We start from the raw sequence: 13,645 nt of genomic DNA, 5'->3' as shown, positions 1-13,645 counted from the left end.
GCTTTTTATAAGGTTGAATTGAATAAGAGAAGCGTAAGTAATTTTTTACCTAGCACATCGATCTAAGTAGTCCAGAATCTAACTAAAGTGATTAAAAATAACCCCGATTGGCTCTCATTTCCCGTTATAAACCGAGAGGGTACAATCCTAATAATACTTATGACCACTAAAATCAATCAATCAATTTCAGTTGTCAATATCGACGAGTATTTACGCACTCACTGATTAGATCAGATCCCAGATCCCCCAATATAATTATAATGATAATAAAGCCAGTTTTCGGTAATTTAAAAACAAAGTCCCGAATGGCGGGAACGCTATTACATGTTAAGGTTATTTTAAGAGAATCAATTACCTTTCTTCTTTGAAATTTGATAGAATTAACGTTATATATATTGCTATGCTTAGACCTCACTTTTTTATCTATTTTTCATAGAATCATCTATTTTGCTTAGAAGAGATAGCCAAGGTGTGATTGGTATGTGAGTATTAGAACAAACTGTTGATTGATTCATTAAATTTTCAATAACTTCCAGGTAGAATAGCTGTTAATCTACTTTTTTTACTTTTGCCTTGAGATGAGCAAACCAAAGGAAAAGAAAAGGACATAGAATCTTCTTAGTGTATTTCGCCTCTAGAACCAAAGGTATTAGAGTTGAATTTACGAATTGGTTAAATAATCCTGTTTGTAATTCCTTATTTTCTGCTTTTTTTTGGTTTTGTTGGTTGTCTTGCTCTGAAGACGGTAATAAATAGAAACGCGTATCGGCATTTATGACCTTTACCTCCCCATTTACGGAGTATCCCTAAAAAACCTATGTTTTATGTAATTTTATTATCTATAATAAATTTCCTTTCTAAAATAAGTTTTAAAATAAAATTTGTGAAATATGACATAAAGTAATTTTCAAACTCTTTTGGAGTGCGAAGTTTTGAAGCAAATGAAGTACAAGACTAATTTCAACATTGCTGTTCCCCCGAACAAACGAAGTTATTTAAACTTTTTAAGAGCTTCTTTTCGCGGAGAAATAATTTGTATTATTTTGAAATATCTTTAGTGAATCTGACTCATTATTACCTTCATATTTGGAACTCATTATACATTGCTGATTTATTTCCAATTTTCCATTTCTTCTTTCATTCTTTATCTAAATTTACTTCAGACATGGTAATTATACCTGTAAAATGAAATCTGAGATGTTTTTTTTAATCCTTTTTTAAATTTCAGATTTGTTAAAACAAAAATCACATTGGTTAAAAATCCCTTCTGAAATTAAAACTCTGTGGATCCCAGCATTTTTTATTATTTAGGCTGCTTATAACTGGTCTTGTTTGGTTTTTAAATTGCTTCCACGCTATATAACACAAATCAATCATTCAAAAATTAATTATTGAAAATGTTGGTTATTATCCTTCAAGGATTTTTTTGAAATATTTTTTTCCTTTTTTTAGTTTACCGAGGAAATTTTTAAAAATATATATAAAAAGGTTTGCAGAAGTGCTGGTTCTTGTATTCGGTTAGAAGTTATCCCCTGGTTCATTATATAATGATAAACCACGTGGGATGTGTGCAAAATAATAATATACTGCAAGACTTTCGCAAGATTTAAATTTTTATTGAAAGATAAAAAAATATATCTTATTTATTCACTTTTATTTCTACATAAAACAAAACCCCAATTGTCGTAAAAACGATTATAAAATATGAAAAAAAAACTATCATCTGTATTCTATCATTTGTCACAGACCATTAAAATCCAGCATACTTAACCATTCCGCCTGAGTCAAATACCCAGTACTAGTAATTTAAATTAACTACTATGTAGTCGTTACACCATTACATCACAAGTGTTTAAAATTTTTCGATTATATAGAAGCAACAATATTGTACACAACTGTTTCAGCTGCCGGATGCGACTTATGATACCTTATTTTATTTTCAAGAGGTTAAATGGGAGAAAGAGATTCTTTGGATTTAAAATGAACCGTTGAAATATTTATGTTGTTTGTTTTTCTTTATTAGTTTATTTAGGGTTGAGTTTACCACTGGCGTTGTTAAAAAGAAAATATTTATAAGAGTTAATAAAAGCTTTTTTACAGTAACCAGAAAATTCTTTTTGTTGGTGTTTCTATTAAAAATACAATACTGTACATGATGTATAGGGTGTCCGATTTTAAGGAAAAAATATTTCTTTCATCTGCCATACTCTGTTCCCGTTTTAGACAAAAATTAAAATTGAAAAAACTGCAGATTACCCTTTTTGAGTGTATGTACTATTCAAATGATACAACATGTTGGAAGGCTTTGCACTTTTTATTTTAGGTTAAGGTTTTTATAAGTTTCCTTTTGAGCATATTTGCGATGTGTAAGTGCATTAGTTATACAACTTTTCATCATCAACATCTCTCACTACTTCTACTAGTATACGACAGATTTCTCTTTCTATTCTTTCTTTCTGTTTTTGAAATTGACAGTTCTGTTCATGTATACTTTACCTTAGAAACCCCCATTAAAAAATCCCATGGGTTTAGGTCTGGTGACTTAGCGGCCTATTCTACGGCATCTTCTTATCAATGATTATAAAGGACATCAAGACGTCCCATTCTACTAAAGGAAAAGTTGTCTGGTTCTTAGAGATCCATAGATAAGGCACATAAAGTAGTTACTGGAACTGCCACACAGACTTACTTATTATGGTGCCTCTAATATCCAATGTTCCAACATTATTCGGAAAATTTTAATTTGTGAATTTTAACAAAAACATATAAATAACTTTGTTGGTTGATATAAATAAACGAATACCGCATACAAATCAATTTTATGCAAGCTCTTGACCTATGTCGAAAATACTTTAGTCGCATTAACAACATAAACAAAGAAATGGAAGTTGCCAAGACGGTATACCAACCAGACATCCTGATGACGTCAATTAAACGTTCACCGTGTATTTCTTTTTAATTTTGAGGCAAGTCAACGAATTAGCTGTTTTTCATTTTTTGTTAAAGATAATGTTGCATTAGATTTATGAGCGATTTTTTAACAAGAGCTGCCAAATTTTTTTCATCACGGTTACCGGCAGTCAAGGTCACCTTACCTAGTTTAATCGATTTTTCTTGGACTTTGCTGGATACATTTTGAAAAATGAGTTCGTACTTGGGGTTTGTTGCTGTTTAATATTTCTTTACTAAAAACAAAGTGATTTATCTGGAAATGTTGGAGATCAATGATCTTGTTCTAAACAACCGTTGTAGAGAAACAACCATAGTGGGAAAACTGTATCTATTAGTTTTTCTTCCACTACAATAGCAAATTCTTAATGAATTCAAGCCAATTAGTTTACATTCGATCCTTACTGTATTGCAATGGGCTCATCTGGTATGAAAATAAGATTCATATAGGTGTTCATTTATTATTCCTATCCGAACATCAAAAGTATTGTGACAACTCCAGCTCTAGTAAAAGGAAATTCGTTTAACCACAACATTTTTTATTATATTGATTCTTGTTGAGTTGCTGTAAAACCATTGGCCACATCAAAATTTGGAACAAAAAATACTTCCAGCACTGATTATAACAATTGATTATTCAGATTTGCAAGGAAATATATAATGAAACCTAAAGATAAATTACATAAGCATTTTCTCTTTTATTTCATTTACGACGCTAAAGCAAACTGGCACAAGTTTACTTATTTTTGCTTAAGTAAATCGTTGGATGTAAATGAAAATGAAGTTTGGGCAAGATGCATTTGCATAAAGTTATCTTTGCCAAAAATTGACATGAACGGATGAAATATCTTAAAAAAAAAACAACAATGTATTTATAACTTGATGCTGTTAATAAACAGTGCGGAGTAAACTAAGACCCAAAGTCAAATAATCTATACAAATTTGCATGTTCCAATTGCATGATTATCTGAATGGATCTTTAGATGGAGATGCTTATTCATTTGGCAAGTAACTGATTTCGGATCGCTACTTACTTCTTCAGTTTATTTTAAATAGCTCATCTTTATTCTCCCCGTTTATGTCTCAAGCTTCACGCCTTGATTTATAAATAAAAAGTCTTTTTTTCACGTTTTTCTTTTTATTTCACTCATACTATTTTATATTTCTTTATTTACAAACAGCGGGCGATAAATGCTGTTAAGTTAAGAGGATGCCTAAGGGCTTTAAGAATCTTATCTTTTATATTTCAGCTTTACTGCTGTTCATCTCGGAAAATTGCTCTTCAACATTTTATTATAAACTAGATAATACTTTCCGCAAAGCCATTTTGTATAATTTATTTTTTACTTTAAGTTTGTATTTGGGAAAACTTATCTGGACTGACTATGGATGACATGAAACACTTATAAATATTTATTACATATTACGCCATGGTGATTGCAAAATATTTCATTAACGTAAACTATATAACGTAGCGTAATAAAGGAATAAAAATATTTTTTTATCTTACCAACAGGGATGACTGCATCACTAATGTTATGATCATTATAGTGGTCAGTGGATTTCTTACCTGGAAAAAAATAAATTATTAACTAAAGGCGATTATTGATGATGATGACGATGATGATGAGAAGTAATTATGAAAAGAAATAGCATAAAAAGAATGACGAGACTAGATCAAGATACCCAAACTGATGAGTTTTTTAAAACTGCTCTGACTATAGTGAAAAAAACCGTAGATGTTAAGTTTAAGTAAAATTAAAATTAAAATTTAAAAAAAGGAATAACTGCTCATTCTGCGGAATATAATAACGGTAATGAACAGCTTCTATTAACACTGAAAAAAGAAAAGTATTCATTAAAATAGATACACGACATAGACATTAATATAGACAAGTATATTTGTTAAGAGGTAAACACTAGAAACTAGATTGCATGAACAAAGAAAACACTACGTCATTCATAAGGACTAATTGCCGGCATTGTTATCAAGTGTAAACTAAAAGCAAGATCTGTTGTACAGGCTTTTACGCTCTAGAAGTAGGCAATATGTGTAAAGTTTATATCTAGTTGGCTGAAGGCTACTGAACCCTGCGTAAGTAAGTTTTTGCTAAAATTTTTTGATTCGCCGATGAGATCAGTATTTGTGGTGAGACTTCCTGATAATGATGCCTAATGTGGTAGATTTAGTGTGACTGAATTCATAGCTACATATAGTCATAGTAGCGTTACTGTCTAGTATGAATCCGCTACTTGTAGACCGATTTTCTTATGTTCCTTTTTAAGAAAATGCCAAAAAGGTAGGATTGAATCAGTGTCAGTCTTTATTGTGAAATTGATTATAGGTTCAATGTTATTAAGGTAGTGTATACGAGCTTAAAATATTTAGGCAATGCAAAAGTCATTGCAAAAAAAATTCTGTTACATCAATCAACATAGGTGTTGTGCCCAAAAGAGTGAGTAAGTTTCACTACTATTTTTTCCAAGTCAAAAGGTCACATATAACTCCACCATGCAAGAAATACTTCTGGGTTTAAAGAAATATTTCTTTTGGTATGTTTTATGAAGAAGCCTTATCGGATTAAGCAGTTAAGCACTGCTTTGGAATTTATGCCTTTTGTTTAATGTATAATGGTAACTAAAGTTTAAGTGCCAAATCAAAATGCTTGCGTCATATCTACTAGGGTTAGGATTGAAATCCCCTTTCATTATAAAGAAAAACGTGTAGTCTAGTAAAATCCTGTAAATTTTAAAACCAAATATATGAATTTTTCATATAAAATCTTCATCAAAAATTGAAATTTATCAATTCAACTTATTGGTCAATATTCTAACAAATTAAGTGTTAATGTATATCGTGAAATTTGGATTTCTAAAATATATTATAGTACATAAATATTAAAAAAAAAAACGCGTTGACACAGAAATTATGAATAAGTATTATAACATCAAAATCCATACTCAGGAATCTCATCCCAAACAATAAAATATACTCATTCTATTAATTGCAGTGCTCTGCATATTGTACAAATCATTTCATATACTGCATGTACAATGTGTTTCTAACCTGAACAAAGAGTAATTACGCGGCTTTCCGAAAATGATAATCGGGAAACTCAGCTATTTTGCAACTAAATTAACTACGAAGGACGGAAAGTGATATTGCGAATTGCTTTATACAAAGAAATATAGAGGCGATGCGTTATGCTACAGAGAATAGAACAATACCACGTTACGTACGGCGTAGCCCTTATCAAAAGTGTATTTAATAGTACTCACTAATTGTTTGAAAGCTAGCATAATGTGAATAAATAATTACTTCGGCGTATACGTTGGAAATAAGGTTAATTAGATATTAAAATATGCTGGCGTGCGGAGAAATATATTTTCTCAAAAACAAATATTATATGTTTATATTTAAAAAATAGTAACTGAAGAGATATTAAATTGCTTATCGGTATATTTACAGTCAACAAAGTAAAAGGAAGCATTTAAAACATGATAGTCAAGCGGTCCTAAAGATTTTCTAAGGGCTAAGAACCAGTTTTAAGCTAGTACTACTCTACTAGTATTAACTAGCAGGCTAGTAGAGATGCGCTCAAAGAGGTGGGCAAAAGAAGTTAATCAATTTGAATATGATGGATTCGAAGATACAGTGGAAGAGAAGGTAAAAAAGTTTGTAAAATTCGAATTAGTTCCTCAATGCACACGTACTGAATCCTTTTTCGAAATGAGTAAGACACGAATCGAATATAGTAGATACTAACGTAAATTCTTCTTATTTTGTCAATACCTCTACAGCGGCCTGGTCGCTAGCTCAGGATAGAAGAGTTATAGCGGATATGATTGGAATCGTTACAGGATACTATAGACTAAGCCGGCACCTGCATCTACATTTAAAGTCCGCAGTGCCACAGTTGTGGCATGTCAGAAAAAACGGCTTACAGTCTCATACTCATAAGTGCGAAAGATAAGCCATTCTTTCTCCATTTTTACGTCATTACCTCCCTTATGCTTTTTGGATTATTATTCTTGATCTCTATTTTTTTAGGTCTTCTCTTCCTTTAGCTTCTATTAGAACAAACTTCTTATATTTCATTGCACTTTTAAATTATTTGCCATCTTGTTTTTATCGTCAGTTATCTTTGTTCTATATTGACGGTGTTTTTTATAAATTATCCATTTTATCTCTTCCTTTATCATCCTGGCCGGACTTTTGATCAAAAGCATTAATCTACTACCACTTTTTATAATAAATAAACACTAAATATGGTGTATAAAAATATAATATAAAATAAATAATTTTAAAAAACTTGACAAGTGACTTTGATGGAGTATCTTTCCAAACATAATGTCCTAGTAAACACACACTTTACAAACTTACTTAATACTTACAAAAATTTCTATAAGTTCAAGTAATTCATAAAAACGTAAATGATTATATCTACAATAAAGGAACCCTGTTAAACATTTTCGCGAAGTAAAATAGCGGTTATCACGAATAATTCGCGATTAAATCGGCATAGCTATTGCGAAATGCGGTATAATCTGTGTTATAATTAGATTAAAATTGTATATCGCATGCAGATATTTTCTGGTCTTGGTGCAGGGATAAATTTAATTATATTATTTTGCGCAGTATTCTTAATATATTAAAAAAAAATTTCAATGTCTAAAAAAGGTATCAGGGTTGTCTTTTTTTATTTGTCAAGAACCGTTATTAGATAATTAATATAAAGACATTGGAATAAAAAACGATGGACATTTTGAAAAATTTAGTGACAAGGCTTAAGCGAGAAATAGAAAGTTTCAGAAATTCCACAAGTCGCCAAAATCTCTGTTAACCCTTTTATTAGAACTACAAAAAATCTATATAGCAAATCAACCTTTATGAAGGATCTTTATCTTTGGTAAGGAATATTTGATTGAAATACAAGTTATATATTTTTATTGTGAAAAATTTGTCATTATCCAAAAATTCCTCTAGATTTTTTTTATATAGACCATTATATTCTTCTCTTCTCCGGTTCTCAAATCATTGGTGAGTCGCGATTGATAATATAAATTTTTATTGGAGGGCATATTCTATTAATAGCCTCAAATAATAGTGGACTATCGTGATACCAACTCTAGATTTCCTCAATGCTTTCAGGAAATGTGCTTGTACTTAATTTTGTATAATGTATAAATTTTGAATAGAAGTGAAAATATAATAGAGCTTTGGTCCAATTTCATATTGCAACGCTTTCTTGCCTTGATATACGTCTTTTACAATATAAACATATAGTTTTTCTCCTTAAAATATTTAGACTATCTAGAACTATAAAGATAAACCATTCAAATAAATGTTTTCACTTTTTTTTAAGATCAGTTGGTAGAGTGTCTTCAATAGAAAAGTTCTTATGCTTTGGAGTCTACCAAAGATCGGTTTCTGAACTATGATAAATGATCTTCCTTAAATAAACCAAGGGGCCAAGTATAAGCGCTATGTGATGGCATAAAAATATCATCCCTGTAATATCCCCACCTATAATAAAAAAATCATAGTGTTGGAATTTTGTGGAATCCCAAAAAAGAGAAGAAAATGCTTTGCAGTAACTCAAATATTTTTTTTTGCAAGAATACATTTTTTTAAAAAATTAACAAAAGGTACATGCAGGGGGTGCTGGATGTATGTATAACGTTTTCACAAATTATCGGTGTCTGCGATAATTCTCTACAGGCATAACAGAATTTAAACTTTTTAATACCTTTATATATAACCCTACTTTTGATTAGGAGAAATATTTTGTCTCTTATCATTTTAATTTAATCTAAGTTTACGATAGTGCCTAGTTATTAAAAAGTAAAACAAAGTTGTACAGGCCCAGAATATATAGAAGTTAAAATAATTTTATAAGTAAATTTTTATATTTTTACTGCCTACTTTTGCAATGTCTTGGATGTTAAATATACGCCCTGTAAAATTGTCTGTAACAATGATCGTAAGACCTTCTAACATATTAATCTCTTGATAATAACTCCTCTCTAGCTACGCCAATTAAATTTATTTAATAGTATTTCGATTACAATCGATATTATACATTAACTGCCACTAACGCCACATCTGCCAATAGGTGAATTAAACGTCCCCGTAGTACAATCGAAAAATTGGTTTTCAAACGTTGCCTTTGTCTAACGATATTTCCTGTTTAAACCAGGTGGCAACTTAACTCCAACTGACGTTATTGTTAATATATGCAGCAATTAATTTAAAATGTCACAATGAGTAATTTTTAGTTAAAAACTTTTAATAATAATGCATTACAATAATTTACCCTGATTATTATAGGTATATAATTTTAAATTAATAAATTCGTTAGTATCTCTTCAGTTGAGTACATACTGAATCTTTGATTGTATGAACAAGTTCTTAAATAGTATCGTAATATAACAGATTCGTCATACAGACTATTGAACATGTTCATTCAGTTCTCCTTCTACCAGATTTATTTCGAAAACTTTTGTACCACTAAATTATCTTAATATACTTTAGTAAATGTTTAATGACCTATATAGCAGGTCCTATTAGCAGGCAAAAAATTGACGTTATCAAAAACGTGGACAGTAATAAATACGGAAACAATACCATAACGGAAAGTTGTTTTTTATTAGATATATTCGACTACTGAATCTTCGAGAGATATCTCTAGAGAATCTTTGCTTCAGTTACTACAGTTGTTCAGTGACTATGGCAAATTTAGTAACTGAATATTCATGGAGATCAGTTCAAGGATAAAAGCTTCAATAAATAAGTTATCAATAAGAATCAAAACTCTTCTTTGGCCAGATTTCTCTCGAAAACTAAACTTTTGTAGGAGTTTTTGGACTAAATTATCTCAAAACAATTTCAGTGAATGTTTAATGCTCTTTATAGCAGGTCCTATTTGCAGGCAAAAAATTGTAGGTACCATGAATGTGGACAGTAATAAATACGGAAACAAGACCATAACGGAAAGTTGTTTGTCATCAGATATATTCGACGGTCATCAGGTATACGCTTTAAAAATAAATGTCTGGGCCTGGGGTTTTAAGAGACAAATTAATTTGACCTTTTTAAACAGGTAAACCGACCCTTACAAACAGGATAATTCATTATTAAGTTTCACCAAAATTAAATCTTTTTTAGTATCTTAGGATAAGTTAGAATCTTCTCGGATATATATTTAGTCTTGAAATATAAAATATGTTTGTGGCATAGTATTTACATATATACGAAATTGTATTTTTATCACTATTTTGAAATATATGGACTCCAATAAAGTTTTTTCTAAATAAATAGCATTATTTTATAATCGGTGCTCTCTTTCGGAATAAGTACTTGTGGTCACTGAATCAAAAGAAGTGAAATAAGACTAAAATTTAAAATTCAAATAAAAGCAGAGGAGTTGAGACGGCTCTACGAGTGAAACGAAATAGTTAATATTACTGTTTCAGGTTCCTTATGACTTCCATGACGGCAACTTTCATTCCTCCTATTATAGGTACCGTCTACATTGAACCAGAACCTAATTTTAAGCCATTGAGCAGGATGTGCTTCTTGCTAGTTTATTCGGTTTCTTATTTACTGACACTCGAATATAACCCTAATCTTAACGACAAATTTACCATTAAGATTTCCAAGAAGTAAAATAATAATAAAATAAGAAAATATTTAATTAATTAATTATTTTCTTCGTGCAGGTCATTTTAGGATAGATCTTTTACGATCAATCGACTCGGTAAACTCAATGCTTTGCCGAGAAGATTTTAAACTTTAATATACTCAACTCTACTACTAGGGTAAACTTAAATAACTAATATATTGGATACCAATTCTTGGACAACAGTTGCTTTTGAATTGAATTGTGTAATATTTCAACAACATAAAATATGCTGATGCAAAAAATAGCATTAATTTTCACTTAGTACCACCGGGGTAGACTTTTTAATTAATTAGTTAGTATTGTCCACTTATTGGATAAATTTAGTTTGTGTGATCATATCTTTAATATTGTTTGATCCAGACGAGATAATAAAATAAAATATATGTGGGAAATAATTGTCGCCCTTGTAATATTAATAAAGATAATTAAGTTCTTACCCCTATACTAATCAACATATCAGGCATATTCACTGAAATGTTCCATTATGAGGCGATAAAACCCGAAAATTGATTACAACCTTTTAAGCATTTGTTTTAATGCATTTAATGGCGGTAAAGTTGTAGTTATAGTTAAGAAAAATATGAAATATTAAAAAATCTCTTGATAGAATCTTTGGTTTAAGAGCTATGGCCATTTGAATATTGGCGTTTGTCATTATATGTTTGTAAGGATAATAAAATAAAGTTTATTTAATGGGATTTTGTTTAATATAAAACGTATGTTTTACAATAATATGTTAGGCTTTAAAACGAGATGTGTGGCATTCAGCAATGCTTGGATATATTGTATTTGCATCTTTTTTAACCTTGTACAAAGCTAATAACTAAAATAATAAATTTGAAATATATATAATTTCTTAATTCATATATTTGTTAAGAAATATGAAAAAAGTATCCGACATAAAATAATAAATAAAATATTAAAAATTAGCTGGTTAAGTTTTATAGTAATAATAACTTCAAGTAAGTACTCTACTTATACCGTGGCTTGTTTCTTAATTTAATGTAAGCAAGTACGCAGAAACAAAATAAACACGTTCGCAAGTGATCCAGTTAACATAAATATATATAGGTTTTATGATCGTTTTTTTGGTCTCGTTTCTAATATAAATAAACTGCAGACCGTTTAAGTTTTAATGTTTTCATAGTTGTTAAATTCATTGTGCTCTGCACTTTCGATATAAATAGACCTATTTTTTCATTTCCTCATTCTTTTTAATAATTACGAAAGATACGTTTAAAATTAAAGTATTTTATCTGCGTCCAGGATCTGGACCATAATATCGGTTCATCTCTGAATCATCTCTCTCTTATCACTTGAGGTGATCTTATTCAGCATCCCCATGCTGCTCATTGCAACTGTTTTACTTATTGCAACTTTACCTGATGGTTAAGGACATCACTAAACTCTTATATATCATTTAGAAAGGATACACCTTTCATATGCTGGCTGTGATTTCACATAAAAATGTTTATTTAAAGCAATTTGAATTACCTTTACACTTTAATTTATGAAGGTTTAAGGATGCTTTAAGCAAAGATTAATAAGATAATTTATTAAATATAGGTGGTTTAAATTAGTCTTCTATTAACTGTTACCTGAGAATCCAAATTGACTAGTAAGACTTCTAGGTACTGGTTCTGGTAGATTTACCACATCATGACCATTTATAATAAGCAATTTTATCTTTATAAGCTCGTAATAAACTTACTACTATCTGAAAATAAAAATTCTAACAAAAATAATAATTCAACTATAGACAATCAAAATAACAATCTTAGAAGTAAAATCAACCAAAACTTTTTATTTGGAAAATGAAAATATCGTATATAGTATATTTTCAAAATACTTTCATCAATACTAATTTTTCATTTTCTTTTTTAGAATCTTCCTGATCTAAAACCTGAGAGAATCTGAATACCTAGAGACGTAATTTGTTGAGTGCCTAAAATGCACATTCTCACTTTAATTTTTTTAGTAGAAGTACGGGATTATTTATTACATGTTGAGCGTATTTTTCTTGTAATACAAAAATATTTGTCATGTTGCTTTAACGATTTTTTTTCAACTGAAATTTTATCAATTTTTTTTAGGGAAAATTAGAAAGTGCATGGAACAAAAACATCCCCGCTTTAGTACCGTTACTTAAAACAGCAAACCTGCAGGCAGCAGACCGCCATTTATTTGTATATAAAAGTTGAAACAGCCAACCCCTAACCTCCGCTCTAAATTCCTGTATAATTAGAGTTTTTAATAAAAAGCTCCCTGTCTTGCTACATTCGTAAAAATATTATTTTACATAGTTGATGTGAAATAATTTATCACGTGCTTCTGCCTAATGGTATCATCAGAGGATGTAGCTGTAACGTCAGAAAAAAAACAAGAAACAATACATAAGGGATATAATAGTGTCAAGCAAACAAATTATACTTCATACTGACAAAATTTCCATTATCTTAATATATGTATACAATCCAAAAAAACTTTAAAGAAAAAATATTATACAAAACATTAAATTTAGTAAATGCTCACATGGGAGTATTAGCTAGCTTTTAACTAACAAAATCCAGTTTAATTTAACAATACAGCGATATCCTAATATATTCTTGAACTATACTTGATTAGTTTTTTCGCTACTCGGGAAACCATAGAAAACGACACCCGAAACCCCAGGAATTTAGTCAAAAAAAAGTATTATATTTCGTATACGACCCTCATTTCGAAATTAGATATTGGACGTTCAAGGTGACTGAGACGCATAAAGATGCATGGAAACGAAAACTGATATACCTATATTGCAAACTTTTTAAACATTTTTGCGGCCTCCTATACTTCCTTTCGAACTGTATCACAGGTATTCTCACAATACATACATTTTTATGTTCCAGTAATGTATCCTCTTTATTTTTTCTTTGTAAAAATTTAATTGGCTTCTACAACACCACTGAAAAATGTTCTCATTCATTTCTCTATTATAAACTTTGACTTTTAAGCAGAACCGCACTTATAAG

The 13,645-nt window shown here is 29.9% G+C and overlaps 1 protein-coding gene across 1 annotated transcript in view; it reads right to left on the bottom strand.

Moving 5' to 3' along the window:
• LOC126741702 (brain tumor protein) overlaps window positions 1-13,645 on the bottom strand; it is a 156,547-nt gene that overhangs the window by 63,692 nt on the left and 79,210 nt on the right. The gene's annotated exons all lie outside the window — the stretch shown is intronic.

The sequence above is a fragment of the Anthonomus grandis genome, chromosome 10 (genome assembly GCF_022605725.1).
Source record: "Anthonomus grandis grandis chromosome 10, icAntGran1.3, whole genome shotgun sequence".
Classification (NCBI taxonomy): Eukaryota; Metazoa; Arthropoda; class Insecta; order Coleoptera; family Curculionidae; genus Anthonomus; species Anthonomus grandis.
Note: the sequence above shows the minus strand (reverse complement) of the source record. Positions and strands in the feature narration are given on the sequence as shown.